The sequence below is a fragment of the Talpa occidentalis genome, unplaced genomic scaffold (assembly GCF_014898055.3).
Source record: "Talpa occidentalis isolate TD23 unplaced genomic scaffold, MPIMG_talOcc4v2.1 talOcc4.16, whole genome shotgun sequence".
Classification (NCBI taxonomy): Eukaryota; Metazoa; Chordata; class Mammalia; order Eulipotyphla; family Talpidae; genus Talpa; species Talpa occidentalis.
This window is the reverse complement of record NW_023601653.1, coordinates 20006068-20022769: the sequence shown is the minus strand read 5'-3', so window position 1 is coordinate 20022769 and position 16702 is coordinate 20006068. Positions and strand designations below refer to the sequence as shown.

Below are 16702 nucleotides of genomic sequence, written 5' to 3'. Positions count from 1 at the left end.
GCTGATATATGACTGGGGTGCTGATAAATGACTGGCTATGACAAATGCTAAAACCAGATAACACGTTCCTTGGGTGAAGACATTCACCTCTTTTGACGAGTTCGACTTTGCATTGTGGCTTTATATATCTCACATACAACCAATTAGTAGGTACAACCACTGTTCTTGTTTTTCTCACCTGTCTCAAACCTGGCTCTTCTTCTTAAACAAAACATGACTAATGGGTGTTAGTTGGAAACATGTGCAATTATATTGATCCTCCTAATTTGACTGCTCCCTTGGAACACTGAAATAAAAGCCTATTCATAGTGAACACATACTCCCTTGGAAATATGAAATGAATTTCTTCCATTAAAGTACTGAGGTGATCAGTAGAGAATTTGCCAGAATCTCTTTCCTTTAAGTATGTTTATTCTTTGGTCAGTTTTTGTGCTCAATAAAAGCTAGAGATGACCCAATATGGAGGCCAAACCATGAGTGGCAAGAGCAAAGAAAAATAGTAACATCATCTGTTTGGAATGTTAGTTCCTTGAAAACAAAGGAACCTAAAACATGGTGAGGTGACTGAGTGAGGTGGTGGCGCAGGCGGTTGAGCGCTGCACTGTGAAGCTGTCCACAGCCTCTGCAGCACGGGTTCAATCCCAGCCGGCTGGCGAGAATCCCACATGGTGCAGCAGACCTCTCCTGTCTTGCCCACTGCTCCCCTCAGCAGTGTATTTCTTCAGTCTGCCTGTTCTGTTCCCTGATCTGTCTCTGGTGAATCCGCTCACCCTCCCATGCATCTGGCCAGTACCCCGGTTCTTGTATAAAAATAAATAAATCTTTAAAAAATAAATAAAATAAAATAAAATAAAGGCCCTTTCCTGACTATTGGACATACTGACTGGGGGCTTTACTAAACTCTCCTGAGTTTTAACTTGCTCTTCTGTTTAAAGTATCAATAATACATTTGTTATGGGGTTGCATTAAAGATTTAATTCAATAACTTATGTAAACATGACATCATAATGCTCATTTTCCTCTTCTTCTTTTCTACTATATATATATATATATATATATATATATATATATATATATATATTCCTTGGAGAATAATATGTTCAAATATTTTGCTTGTTTTTCTTTTTTTGTGTTTTTTTTTTGTTTTCTGATGATTGAGTTTTGAAAATTCTTTATATATCATGAATATAAGTCCTTTATAAGATATGTGATTTGTGACTATTTGTTTGTTTGTTTTTGTGGGCCCCTCGCCGGCGGCTGGAAAACAAACCGTCGCTGCAGAGGCTGCGGGCAGCCCCACAGCCCAGCGCTCAACCGCTGCGCCAACAGGGGAGGCCCTAGTTTGTTTTATTATTCTCCCAAGATGAGAAAAGATCCTGGACTCCAGTGACTTTGGTATCTACTTCACAGAGGAAGACACATTTGTGAGTTTCATTGAGCAAAAGTATGAATTCAATTATTTTCTATTTTAATAATACTAGAAGGGAAAATAATTACTTTAGAGAAGATATATCTCCCATATGTACTTTAGTGCTGGGAGAATTATATGCATTTTTCAAATTTTAAAAAATGTTTAGTCATCAATAAAGAGAGTTTAGTCATCAGTAAAGAGAGTGTGTGAGAGAGAGAGAGAGAGAGAAGCAAAGCATTCCATATAAAAGGGGGCAGTAGAAATTGGGAAATTTTCAGTAAATGTTCATTTCTTCTTTATTGTGAAAAAATAGTATACATTTGTTTGCTTTGTATAATATCATCTTTAAAAATAAAGATTTCTTTGCTTTCTTTACATCCTACTACTTCTTGACTTAGAATAGGAATATGACATTCAAAATGTCATGCATTATTGCCAGAACTGGGAAACTAAAGCTTATCAGCCATGTATCGTCTAAATTAGGAGTCAGCAATTCTTCCATGGAGGTCCAGGTAGTAAATATTTTAGGCTTTGTCTTCCATGGGGTTTCTGTCACAGCTACTCAAACTCTGCCATTGTAACACAAAAGCAGTCATAGATAACATGTAAATGAACCTGAGTAGCTGTGTTACAATAAAACTTTATTTATGAAGACAGTGGGCAAGCTCTTTTCTGTCATTGGGCTGTAGTTTGCCTATAGGTATTCTAGGTGTGACTTTTGAAAACATCTATAGAGTTCTGTGATTTTTTAATCTTTTTGCTTTTCCTACTTATGTCTGGCAATCCAAAGAAGGGCTCATTCATAGATGCGGTATTGCTTCTCCATCTCTGGATTTTCATGACATCGAATATTGTACTTTTGTGACCAAAAAAAGATATTAAAAGATACCCTGGCTAAGAAATAACTCAACTGTACCATGTGATATGTGAAAGTTTGACTTGTACAAGGCTGGCTTTACCCAGGCTGTCTTTTAGAGAAGGTAGTCTCTGTGTGAGCTTAGATAACAATTTCACTAGGGATAAAAGAAATATTTTGTCAAATTCAGCACCCAAAATGGTTTCGTTATTTTAGAATATAAAACAATTTGGTGATTAGCTTTGTTTACATTTGGCAAAGTGTTGCTTCCTTTTTTGAGGGGGATAAAGATAAAAAAAAACTCAAAAATTTCAAAAAGCTTTTGACTTCAAATAGTTCTTGCAAAACTGCATTTGGATGAGTTAAGTGTGGAGGAATCAAAACCATATGGGTTATGCTTTTTTTAAAATAAACATGGATTTTAAAATTGAGGAAAAATTCTTGGGAATGTAGGCTTTAGTCTTCACAGACTAGAAATAGCACAAAATAAAGTTAAGAAATTTGATAAACCCAAAGCACAGCTGGGTTTACCCACTCATAATCATAGTATTTTCCTTGCATATCATATAAAAATAAACAGCTTCAGGAATGGCCTACATTTTGATACTTTATAAAAGTAGGTGGATTTTCATTTATCTCTTAGGCAACCTTTGCCAAATCCTGGATTTGAGGTAAATCACATTATAGTATTTGAAATGTTGAAGTATTAAGCACTTGCCACTCATCATATTTTATTTTCAAATGTCCAGTCTTTGTCCAAAATCAGAATTAATGAAATATTGAGAAAAACTGATCCATAATTCTTGTAAGGTGATTGATGCTGATATAAATCTATACATCTAAATATTTATTCATCAAAACATGATAATCTGATCTCTTTATTTAATTCGGGGACTTTTTTTCTGGATAGGTTTATGCTCACCACAAATAATCCCAACCAAGGTTTCTTGGCCAGAGTCTTAATTCAAATTAAATCAATTCAAATGACCATTAATTTATTCTCTACCATGTTACAGGAACTTTGTTAGGTACTAATACTAAAACATAAGGAACTATAGTCTCTTTGAAGAATAAAATGTGAATAGTAGTTAGGCAAACTATTACAATGCGATGTAACATTCATGTAACATATGAATACATAAATTATTATGATGCCAGAGGGAACATGATAGTTACCTGAAGGACAGAGTGATGACTTTGTATATGAAAAGACATTTGAATAGAACCATAACAGATCAAGAAGAGTTTGCCTGGTTTGATGAGGTGAGAGAGAGAGAGTGAGAGAGAGAGAGAGAGAGAGAAAAGCAAAGCATTCCATATAAAAGGGGGCAGAAGACACCACAACAGGGATAGTTTGGGATAATCTGGAGCATCTTTGTGTAGCAGAGTATAAGATGGGTGGTCTATGGTCAGAGAAAAGAAGAGGATGTCAGAGCTAAGCTATGTAGAAACAGCCTTTATGGGTAATGCAATGGTGTCTGGAGTTTATGGGAAAGTTAGGAAGAGTTTATGGATACTAGAATCCATAAAAACTGAAAAACAAAGAAAATGCAGACTGAAAAACAAATAAACAATGTCTATGAACTGTGGGATAACTACAAAAGGTACAACATATTTATAATGGAAGTACCAGAAGGTGAAAGAAAGGAATAGCAGAAAAATATGAAACCGAATGACTGAGAATTTACTGAAATTAATGTAAGATTCTAAACAACAGATTCAAGTTTCTCAGAGAATTATCAGGAGGAGCAATGCCCCCCTCCACACACACATACTTCTAATACCAAAAAGCACATATATTTGTAAGTATTATAACCTGCAAAATTATACCCATTATACCCTGCAAAATTATCCTTCAAAAGTGACAGAAAAGAAGGACTTCCCAAAGCAAATAAAATTAAGGAATTTGTTCAGTAGACCTGAGTTAGAAGAAATATTAAAGTTCTTTAGAAAGACAGAAAATAATATAGGTCTATAGGTTTAGAACTCTGATCTACATAAAGGAAGGAAAGGAACTGAAGAAGGAATAATTGGAAGTATTATAATTTTTTTTGGTTTTCTTTATTCTTAATTGATCTAACACATAAGTATTTTTCAAAATAATAACACAGTGTATTTAATTATAAATACTTACAAATATATGTGCTTATATATACATATATATAAGTGAAATATATAACAGCAATGATACTAGTAACAGGAGGGGGGTATTAGTATTATTTTGTATGTAAGGTATTTAGAAGGATGCCTTGGTTCAATCTCCTCTCCCTCCTTCTTCCTCCTTGGGTCAGATGATTATTGCATTGGGACAAATATCCCAGCATCTTCTAGCACCTTCTCCATTTATTCTTCACACAGATGTTTTTCCTAATAAAATCCTTGCATATTTAATTCTTTCTTGGTATTTGTTTATTAGATGACTAGAATTATATTGTGAAAGAGTCCAATGAGAGAGTCCTTTCTTTCTAAAGACAGTTATTAATGTTTCTCTCTTCAAAAGGTCAAACTTGCTAACAATCTTAAATGCCCATTTACATTTTCAAAATGAAAAAATGAAATAAACATATAAAATATGACCTTGCATGGTTGCTACAACTGCACACAGGCTTAAGTCCAGACTTTAAGTCTATTTCATATTTTCATACATGGCCTCCTATCTATTCCACACCACATAATTACCTCACATTCTAAATTGACTGGATTTTTTTTTTTTAAATATTTATTTATTTATACAAGCACGGGGTATAGTCAGAATCGCGGGAGGGTGAAAGAATTCACCAGAGCCAGATTGGGGAGCAGAATAGGCACACCGACGAAGTACACTGCTGAGGGGAGCAGTGGGCGCGGCAAGAGAGGCTGCGTGCCATGTGGGACTCTCGCCAGCGGCTGGCCGTGGGCAGCTTTGCAGCTCAGCACTCAACCACTGCGCCACCTGGGAGGCCCTAAATTGCCTTGATTTTTACCATTTCTCAATTATAACCTGAAATGTATGTATTTGCTAATTTTGTCTGTATAAACTGATAGTATTTATGATTCCAGACACACAATTCAAGACCCATCTGAATGGTTTCCTTAGCTTCTGTTAATCTCTTAAGCAAGACTATCACCAAAGCAAATGTTTCATCAAAAGGTATGCCCATGAGTAAGTAGTAGAGTAAGTAATATCTCTAATAACACTCTGTTCTCCACAGTGCTTAATTGAGACATTGATACCTTGTAGATGCTAATTTAATGCTGATCAGTCAATAAAAGATAAAGAAAATAGAACATTTTTTGAAAATAATGCAATTTGTGTTTAAATCCCAGCTCCCTCACTTAGTTAACTAATTTTTTTGACATTCCTAAAGTAAGGATAATTTTGACATTCCTAAAGTAAGGATAACCTTCATTTAATAATACAGAGATTTAGTGGAAAGTAAATGAGATAATCAATTTATTTTCATTCATCCAACAAACTGAGCACATTTAATGAGCCAGGCACTATGTTAAGTCTTGAAGACACATCAGTGAACTAGGGAGTTAGAATGCCTAACCTCAGAAAACTTTGGTTTTGTTGTGTATAAAAACAGTAAAAAAAAAATAAATCAAAAAACTCAGGTCATCATAAATTTTATGAAGTAGATATGCAGGACACTATACTAGATAATGAAGGAAAGGGAAGGTACAGACTACAGTATTTAGGGAAATTATCTTTGAGGAACAGCTGAATAGGGCCTAGTAATAGTACATACTCTTTATCAGTCAGGGTTCCACCAGAGAAACAGAACCAGTGGTGTGTATACACACACACCCCCATACACAAACACTATATTGCACAATTATTTCTCAACAAAAAAAGAAATACAGGTATTTCATTTAGACACAAAATCATCTAGCTGAAAACACACACACAAAATGTGTGTGTTTGATTTCATATATATATATTTACACACATAAATTATATATGTATATAGAAATTTACTCATAAAATTATATATAAGTATATATAAATTATATGTATAAATATATGTAATCAACAGGACTTAATGCAAGGATTTGGCTTATGCTATTAGCTAGCTTGGCAAATCCAAATCCCATGTGGCAGCCTGGAAGCTCTAGAGCTTGAGCGGAAGCTGAAGTCATGGGTAGAATTTTTTCTTCTTCAGTGCAATCTCAGTTTTCTTCTAAACACCTTTCCACTGATTATATCAGGCCCACCCAAGTTACTGAGCGTAATCTCCTTCAACTAAAGTCAACTGATTCCAGACATTAACCATATTTACCAAAAAGCTTCACAGTAAAGATGTATGTTTAATTGAATAACTGGACACTATACATTACCTGAATAGGCACATAAAATAGAACATCACAGGTTCTAAGATGTTAATTCCTTTACCAATTGCTTAATTTAAAGCATACTTTTGAGGATCTGGGTATAGGATTAACTTTCCAAAGAAAATTATTCTCCTAAGGTTTTCAGAACACATCTTATATCAAAATCACAGTCAAAGAAAGATGTTCAATTTTTCTGAAATGAAACACTTTAGTTACTCTTTCCTGTTAAAAGTTCCTATGCTATGATAGCTGAACAATTGAATTCAAGGCCATTCATTGTTCTAAAATGGAAAAATAAATAGTAGAAAAGATTTCATTGCTCTAAAACACTCCACAGGCAGCTCAACTATCCAATATCTTTAAATGATTAGTAGGAAACAACTCTATTTCCTTGAATCTTCTTAATTCAAAATAACATTTTAATTTTCATTTAATATTGATTCAATATCCATGGAATCCAGGTTAAAACTGAATTGAAAGCATATGTATTTTGCAAGTAAATATTAATAAACATTTAAAATTCAAGTTAAAATTCATTATAGGAAGTCTGTTAAGCAAATCATATATAAAAAAGAACACAGAAATTTAAGAAATTATCCTTCTTTGTCTAACATGTATGCTCTTTTTTTTTCTCTTCTTCACATGAAGAGATCATTTTAGTCAATGGATATTTGTTTCCTTACCCCCACCCCAACCCTGATACGTAAATTCCCAATAGTAGGATTGACACCCTTGGTTTCATAGTGTGGCAGGACCTTGGTATTTCTTGACAACTTTGTCCTCCTGGGAAGCAAGGAGAACCATAATGTGCAGAGTTCCATAAAGATGTCAGATACGATATGAATCAAAGACAGCAGAATAGCCTCTAGATTCACTGCAATCTATTGTTGATTAAGTCTGTCTGCCATATCCACTGGAAACAGACTTTCACTTAAGCTTGACATTCTCCTTTTGGGTGTGAAGGAACTTGCTTTAGTACAACTGCTGAGACATATTTAGGTACATGCCCACCTTGTAGGCTGACCAGTGTTTTGCATCATGATGAAGAGTATTTTCAGTCATATTGAACATGCTGACTAAAACTCATGATCGGTCCTTTGTGGTCTAGTGTTATCCTCTGACCACAAAACAAAAAGTTGGGACTTTTCTTTAATGCAGCTATGCTCTTCTCCAAGAAGATTTTCCTTTCTTAATACCATTTCCATGCTATTATCTCCCCTCCAAATTATTATTTTTAATATTAATATTTTATTCACACAAAGTAAAATGAGTAGACATTTTGACCCAATTATAGTTTAAACACATTTTAAAAATAAAGTAATCCCATTCACAGCTAGAAGGAAAACTATGTATCAAATTAAGGAACACACTTTTTTAAATTGTGGTAACATTGGTTTATAATATTGTATGAATTTCAGGTATACAGTTTTATATGCTGACATCTGTATAACTACATTGTGATCATCACCAAGAATCTATCCACTGCCATACAAGTGACCCCCTTTTAACCTATTTAACCCACCTCCCATTCCCCCTTCCACTCTGGTAACCACTATTTTGTTGTCAGAATGTAAGATTTTGTTTTGCATAAATATGTGGCATATGTGCACAATGAAATGCTATTCAGCTATTAAAAAAAAAGAAATTCTGCCATTTGCAACAACATGAATGCAACTAGAAAAAATTATGCTAAGTGAAGCAAGTCAGATGGAAAAAGAAAGATAGCAGATGATTTTAGTCATATATGGTAGATAAAGAAAAAAGCAAATGAACAAAATTGCAGTTAAAGAATATTGTACTGCAATTTTAGGATTACTGCATGTGTTACAAAGATGAATAATTCAGTAAAGATGAAAAATCATGAATTAATATTTTGATGGATGACAAAATGTATGCTAAATGCCAAGATGAGTCTGGAAAACTTGTAAAAAAAAATACAACAGATGAGGAAACTAAGGAATGGGAAGTTCTCTGAATTACTCAGGTTCTTCTACTGGGTGTAGACATTTTTAATGCTTTATTACTTCTCAGTGCTTACTCCAATAGGTTTGTATGTTGGTAAATGTCATACGTCATACCTTCTGCCAATAATGCATGATGCATGTTAGCATATAAAAGTCTCTGCAGTGAAGAACCTTAAGCATATATTTCCTGAACTTAATTTTTTTTGTCAGTTTATACCCTGAGGAGCTAGTGCTTTATGCAATACACTTTAGGAACTACTACACTAGATCTTGCAGTGGAATGACCACAGTTGGATGTCAAAGCCAGGAAAATACTGTCCTGAAGAGTCAGTGAAGAAAGAGAGGTTTTCACAGATGACAGGCAGTGGTGAAATATCAAAACATCAAAGAGGAGGATAAGAAAAATGCATTCATTTTTGTTTGGGATGGCAGCATTTGGAACTAGTTGTATGAAGTGCAGGCAAAAGTAGATCTCAGGGGTGGGAGTGATGGGATGTATTAACAGCAATTTGGTTTCATCCTTCTTTAAAAACCTATAAAGAGATTAAATAGAAACACTTAGGCTTTTATTCAATCACTCCCCAAATCCATTATCATTAAAACTGGACTGGAAGATTTATTTTTGGTAAGATAACATTTTTCCCCAACTGGGGAATGCAACCCTCATCAAAATTCCAGAAACTCCCATCAAAATCCCAGAAAGCACAACTTTATAGAATTTGCTAAGCTGACTTTAACATCCATGTGGAAATTCAAGGAATCTAGAATAATCAAGAACATTCTGAAAAAGAACCAAGCGAGATGATAGCTTTCCCTGACTTCTGGATTTATAAAGATGGGGTAATCCAAATTGCAGCATTGGTGTCATAATTGATTTTGGAAAGTCATTAAGTCAATGCAGAGATAGAAAAGAATTTGAATAATTTGAGTAAGCTCCCTAAGCATCCCCCGCCCACTGCTCCCCTCAGCAGTGTATTTCGTCAGTCTGCCTGTTCTGTTCCCTGCTCTGTCTCTGGTGAATCCTCTCACCCTCCCATGTATCAGGCCTGTGCCCCAGTTCTTTCATAAATAAATAAATAAATCTTTAAAAGAAAAATATCTTGGGATAATCACAATGAGTCTCCTGTGTGATACTCTATTTTCCTCTGCTATTGTGGTACCAAAGTTAGAGTGAATATTTCTTCTTATCTTGTGAGGAAATGAAAAAACAAAGTGGGGTGTCTTTTCAAGTCCTAGGTGCCTTGGGGGCTGTTTGGTCACAGTGCTAGAAAGCAGTGGAATGGGGTGCCAGGATGGCTGGTAGACAATGTGTCTCTATCCCTTGGGAGAGCAGGGAACAACCCAGAGAAAACACCTCTGCTCTTCCTAAGTGTCAAGGAAACCAGGCTCAGTTTCGGTTTGAAATCAGGGTCTGGGTGAATTGTCACTATTTCCAAAACATGATATTTTATAAGAATTGAGTGTAATGTTGAAAAAAATCAATTTAGCACAGAACTTTGGTATTCTCATCATCCTTAATTGCTGTCATCTCCTAAAACTTGGATTACTCCTCATCATGTATCAGAGGATTTTTCATAACTCAATTTTTGAAAAAGATCTGCAAATCCTCTCATTAAAACAGATGATGATATTTTCACAGATATTGCATGCCATTCTGCCTCATTATAGCAAAAATTGTGTTCAAGAAGAAAAATATTTATTTGTTAAATTAACAACCCCCGGGAGCTCCTTATTATTGGCATGGGATTCTCTTATTAAACAGTATGTCATGAACTGACTCTTCCTCAAAAGAAAATGTTAACAAATGCAGGAAACACTCATTCATTTTTATTCAATCAAAGTACATTTATAGAGCACCAAAAATACGTTTGGCAATATCAGGTGCTCAGAAGACACAAAAAGTTTAAGATAGAAATAGAACAAAATAAATTATTTAAAATAACATTGACAACAAAGTATTATAAAAGAAGGATATAAAATAGTATGGAAATTGCTCCATAGTGAATTGGTGGTGGGAATTTTATGGGGACTACACCTGAGATGAGAAAGAAAACATGTACAAAAAGGAAGAATGATGTAAAATACATATAAACAAATACATTAATTAAAAAATTAGAAATTCCAAATGATCCAGTTAATCCCACTTCTGGATGTTTACTGGAAGAATATGTAAATACTACATGTGCTCACATGTTCATTGTAGCATTCACAATAGCCAATATATGGAAACAATGCCTACTGACAGTTAACTGAATAAAGATGTGGTATGTATACAGAATAGAATACTGTTAGGCCATTTGCAACAAGATGGTCCTAGAGGGTATTATGCTAAGGGAAATAAATCAGGAAAAGACAATCAATATATAATTTTACTCATACATAGAAGAAACAATACTAATAAGAAAACAAGCAAACTCCTAGACTATAAAAACAAAGTAGTTGTTACCAGAAGGGAATTGAGAAGAGTGATAAATTGGCTAAAAGGCTCAATTTTAATATGGTGGATGAAACTAGACTTTCAGTAGTAGACATGATGTAGTATATATTTATGTTAATTTATAAAGCTACATATCTGAAACTTCTATAAGTTTTTTAAGTATTATAACAGGAAGAAAGGAAGTTATTAGGAAAACTTTCCCATGGAAGTTGGTATTTGAACTGCCTCCTGGATTATATATATAAGTATGTCTGAAATGGAGTGGAGTATACACAAACAGAAAGATGACTAAGTACAAAAGTATAAGTTAAGGTACTGGTGTTTCTAGTAAAACATGGAGTTTACTGAAGTTGAACCATTGGAGTACCTGGGGTAGGTGACGAATGAAGAGATAAGCTACCAGAGAAGTATTAAGTAAAAAAACTAACAATTTTTTTTTTACACTTAAGATATTAGGAAACACAGGAAGGTATTTTTTTTTTGAAAAAGATTAACATAATTGTACCCAGAGCAATCAAAGTTTCAATGGAATTCTTCAAAGAAATATGGCAAACATTACTAAGATTTATATGAACTACAAAAGATCCCAATTAGCTAAAACAATCTTGACAACAAAATAAGAAGGATGGAGGCATCATGTACCCAGACTTCAAACAATATTCAAGGATATAGAAATAAAAACAGTATCAGAATAAAAAGGCACAAATGGAATAAGATTGAGACTCTAGAAATAAATACTTGTTTATATGGACAGTTATTCTACAACAAAGGAACCAACATATACGATGGAGAAAAGTAATTCTCTTCAACAAATATTGCTAAGAAAATTGGAGATCCCTATGTAGAAAAATGAAAGTAGACCACTTTCTCACACAATACAAAAAAAAAATGACTCAACATACTTGAATGTAAGACTGGAAAACATAAAATGCTTAGATGAAAACATAAGCAAAATCTTCCACAACATTAACTTCACTGATGCCTTTGGGAATTTGACCCTAACAGCAAGGAAAACAAAAGCAATAGTAAATTATGGACCTACATCAAACAAAAAAGCTCTGTACAGTGAAAGAAGCTATCAGTAAAATGAAAAGACACCTTACAAAATGGGAGAAAATATTCTGAACACCATATACCCAATATTGAACTAGTATCTAAGATCTACAGGGAACTTGTAAAACTGACCAAAAGGAAGACGAAGAACCCACTGAAAAAATTGGCAGAAGAGTAAATAAGTCTCCAAAGAGGACCTACAGATGACCAACAGGCTCATGAAAAAAATGTTCATAATCATTTACCATCAGGGAAATGCAAATCAAAACTAGAGATACCATCTTATACCAGTGAGAATGACCCACATCAAAAAGTTCAGAAAGGACCTGCTACACTGCTGGTGGAAACACAGCCTGGTTCCACCCCGATGGAAAAGTATGGAGGTTCCCCAAAATACTAAAAATAGATCTAACAGATGATCCAGGCATTATCACAACTATATATTCAAAGAATATAATAACACCAAATCAAAAATGAACGCATCCTATGTGCATTGCAGTACTATACATGAGTCAAGTTATGGAAACAAACTGAGTGTCTAATGACAGAGGGGTGGTTAAGAAGATGTGGTATATATACACAATAGGATACCATTCAACTATTAAAAAAGGGGAACTCTCTCCATTTGTCAACAATAAGGATGAAACTGGAATAGATTATGCTAAATTAAGTAAGTGGGAAGGAAAAATACTGGATTATTATACTCATGTAGAATAAAGAGAAACAAAACAATGGAAATGACAAAACTACACTAAAGCAAACCCTAGATGTGTCTGCAGCTGGATGGAGATGAAGAATAAGGGTGGAAACAAAGGGTAGGGAAGGGGTCCAATGAACGATGGTGGGAGGACTTATGGGCGCGTTGGTGGGTGTGGTGTGGTGACAGACATCTGAGGAGGTGTGACCCTAATCTCCTAAATCATATGCAATGTGCTAAACTAATATTACCTCAACAACCAAACAAATGCAAAAATGAATAAAAAGGACAAACATGATTAACCAAACTTTAATATAGTAGATGAGAGAGATAATCTAGCAGGAGTGGTGAGCATTTTGAATTACCATTTTCTCTCCATATATTTATAATCCTACAAGAGCTTTGATGTTAAGAGTGAATTCATTCTCAAGATCTGGAGCAGACAATAAATGCACATCTGGAATATTCCTTTTCTAAAGAGATATACCTGGCAGCTATGAGACTTTAAGAGGACTTGTGGCCCAGAAAAGAGGAGGGAGACATCTCTGCAGAATCATTAAAAAAATGCCATAAAATAATTGTTTTCACAAGGAAGTGGTGAAAATTCTGGATGTCTAATCCTTTGTGTTAGACTAGGAGAGACTTACTCTGAGATGTGCTCCAAGAATTATTTTTTCCTAGTGGCATTACAGCCTATGCTAAGTAGATATCTGGCGGAGCTCAGGTGCAACACTGTTTGAACAAATACCTTTAAAGGAGAATTATGTTTTTTGGGTGATATGGGATAAGAAAAATGCCAGTGTATTCTTTAGGGGAAAAATGAGATTTAATTGATGAGATTTAGGTTTACAGTGAACTGTTACAAAAGTCCATACTGGAAGACACCTAAACCGTGAACATTCAGTAAGCTCTCAGGGGTTCTCTGGAGGTAGAGCAAGATCATTTTGCCCTTTAAACTCCTAAGTTGGACTGACCATGTGAATCTATGACTGATTGCATTGAGGTTGGTCATTTAAAGACTCGGGGACACCAGATCTGTTTAGTTTAGTCTTTTACTAAAACAAGCTAAATCGCAGCATGGGAGAAAACTTTGCAATTTTGTTTTTCAATTAATTTTCAAGTGACTGCTCACTGGTTATTTTGATCCTTCTCTGGATGGTGAGGTTTTGCTTGAATAATTCAGTTAAAAAATTAATACTCACTCTGATCTAGATACCATGTTGGGCACTAATTCTAGGATGACTGAACCTGCCAAACCATCACTTGTGAACATTGTGGAAATGTGAATAGGAGACCATCTTGGAAAAGTTAGAAGACAAAGGAGACCTATAATCCCTCCACTACAATTCTGAAAGGCAGAAAACTCTGAGAGCAGATTTGGCTGGAAGTCTCACCAAGTGATGACAATAAAGTTATTCATGTTCTTTATTCTATTTAATGGGAATATTCATCTATTTTGCATATGGGAGTTAGCATGATCATAGCTCAATGTGCCGTAGAGTGACACCACTAGCCATCCTCCATAATATACGGCTCATGTCTTGGCTTACCATTCTGAAATCTGAAAAATTCTGAATTCTGAAACACATCTGACTTTGAAAATTTTATATTAAAGTATTATGCATCTATATACAAATCTTTATTTTCTCTTACATTATTATTAAACCTTCTGACAGGTGAGATCAGTGTGTAAATAAAGCTATTAACAAATAACCAAATCTTCCATTTTGTGGATTACCTATAAAGAATTATAAAGATTACCTATAAAGAATAAAGTCTATTCTGTCCTCCCAGACCTCCTATACACATTGTTTGTTAATGCAAAAAAGAAAAAGGGTAGGAAAAAAGGAAGACAGGGAGGAAGGGCATGAGGGAGAAGGAAGGTCATCATTATGCTATTTTATGTAGAATTTTTTATATTATTTTTATGTTATTTTTTTCTCCATGCAAGTCATTATTTTCAAATCAGTCCTTTTCCCCTTTGTTACTTGTATTTTGTATTATTATGCACATTACGGTGGAGGACTTTCATGGAAGTTCAGTGAGGACCCACGTTGAGAACCTCCATTTAAAAGGCCTATTTTAGGTGGTATATTAAGTTATACAAAAGCAAGACAAAATGCTGCCCATTGCTTTTGTATATGGCACAGAACCAAGACCCCTCCTTCATTCTTAACTGGGACCCAAGTTAAATTAGTTCCTTATGTGCCTGGTGTTTTTCAGTTCATCTTGTGCAGTCACAGAAATGAATAATAAAAGCTGAAGTAAGTCTAACAAGAAAAAAATACACCAGGATTCAAAAGGAGATAATTAAAATCCCTCAATTGCTACAAGAGCAACATTTTAGAAGTAGGAAAAAAATGTGGTCTTCCTTTTATATTTTAGCAAACTTTTATTATCTGCACAAATGATGTAACCACTTAGATTTTACTTAAGCAAATGCTAAAACTACTTAGAAGCTGGTTCAAGGGCCTATTCAAAGTTCTGAACTCAAGCTGAAAGAATAAAACAAATAAACTTAATGAATAATATTATAATTTGGGGGACCTCCTTTAAAATAAGTGATTTGAATGTATGTGTATGTTTGCGTGTTGAAGGTAACATTCCTAACTGAAAGTACTCCATATTCATGGAAAAAATAAAAGATTGTGATCCTTGGGTACCATTATCAAGGATTAACATATAAAGCACTAATGCTATCTTACCACATGATTTATTTACTGTTAATCTCCAATTTTGTTTAACCATGGATTTTTTCAAACGAATTATCTGTTCCTTACAATATTCTTAACTTTGGTATGGACCCAACATTGGTTTAGGAATTTCCCATATTTCTTTACAACTCCAGAATCAAATATATAAAAGAATATATAAAAACTATATATTGTTCAGGGTGTGTATTGTTTATAAATTATTTAGATAAATGTGTGTGTGTGCATACAGTGTTGATTTCTCTGATATTGCCAACTATTTGATATAAAGATCTATAGGTTAGGCAGAGTAAGATATGACTATGTTTCTTAAATAATGGGGGTTAGTTGTGGACGTGCATTTTGAAATTGTTTTCTGTGGGATCATAGTTGTTAAAGGTATCTTAAGGTCCATGGACATTTGATTCCAATTTAATATTTTACTGTAATAAATTGTTAAGCCACATTAAACTGTGTTATAATAATTTTAACACGTTGTAGACCACCAACACATTGACATCTGCTGCCAGGTTCATTCATTTCTGTATATGCCTTAACATAAAATCTTTCTTACCATTTCTGGGACTATATTTGAATTTACAAACATGTGTCCTTGGTTAAGATGGTTATAGTTCTGTTCTGCATATTTTGTAACTCACATCTGTGCATGCCTATAGCGCGCGTGTTTTCACACACACACACACACACACACACACACACACACACAGAGAGAGAGAGAAAAAGACAAGGTTGTACTTGCCTGTTTGTACAAGTCAAGATGTTCTATCTTCTAAATGACCCAGTAAATTACAAAAATAAATTGAATGCCAAGGCTGATCTGACTTCGACAGTCACCTAAATTACTGTCTGAAAGTTTTATGTTTGTCTAACAGAATTTTCACTTATTTTCATGTTCCCCATTTCCATGTGTTTGAATGTTTACAAGGCTTCTACATTGTTATTTTCAAAAACGAAGGAAAAAAAACACAAAAACATTTCACTGATAAAATGCAGTTTTTAGTCTTATTTGCATTAAACTTATTTTCAAGAAGAATATTTCACTACTAAAATATTTGCGCAAACCACTTTAGACAAACTGATTTAAAAAATTGTACTTACAGTCATGTTAATTTGTAACTGATGAGTACTCAGGCAATTGTTGTTCCATTTCTTTTACACGTTTTGTGTACCTGGGTAAGGGACTTATCATTCATTCTAATATACATCCTCAACAATAAAATGAAGTTAGTTAATAATTACCTTCCTGACTTGTAGGGATA

General features: G+C 34.2%; 1 long non-coding RNA gene across 4 annotated transcripts in view; it reads left to right on the top strand.

Annotated features, from left to right (window-relative positions):
* The first annotated feature begins 1281 nt into the window (after positions 1-1281).
* LOC119247438 (uncharacterized) overlaps positions 1282-16702 on the top strand; it is a 109447-nt gene continuing 94026 nt past the window's right edge. Inside the window, exons 1-2 of one of the 4 annotated variants that reach the window (XR_005125749.2) lie at positions 1282-1424; positions 5307-5397. This is a non-coding gene — a long non-coding RNA (uncharacterized LOC119247438). Of the gene's footprint in view, positions 1445-5306; positions 5410-16702 lie in introns of all 4 variants that reach the window. The other 3 variants (XR_008552181.1, XR_005125750.2, XR_008552180.1) reach the window with 3 other exon arrangements.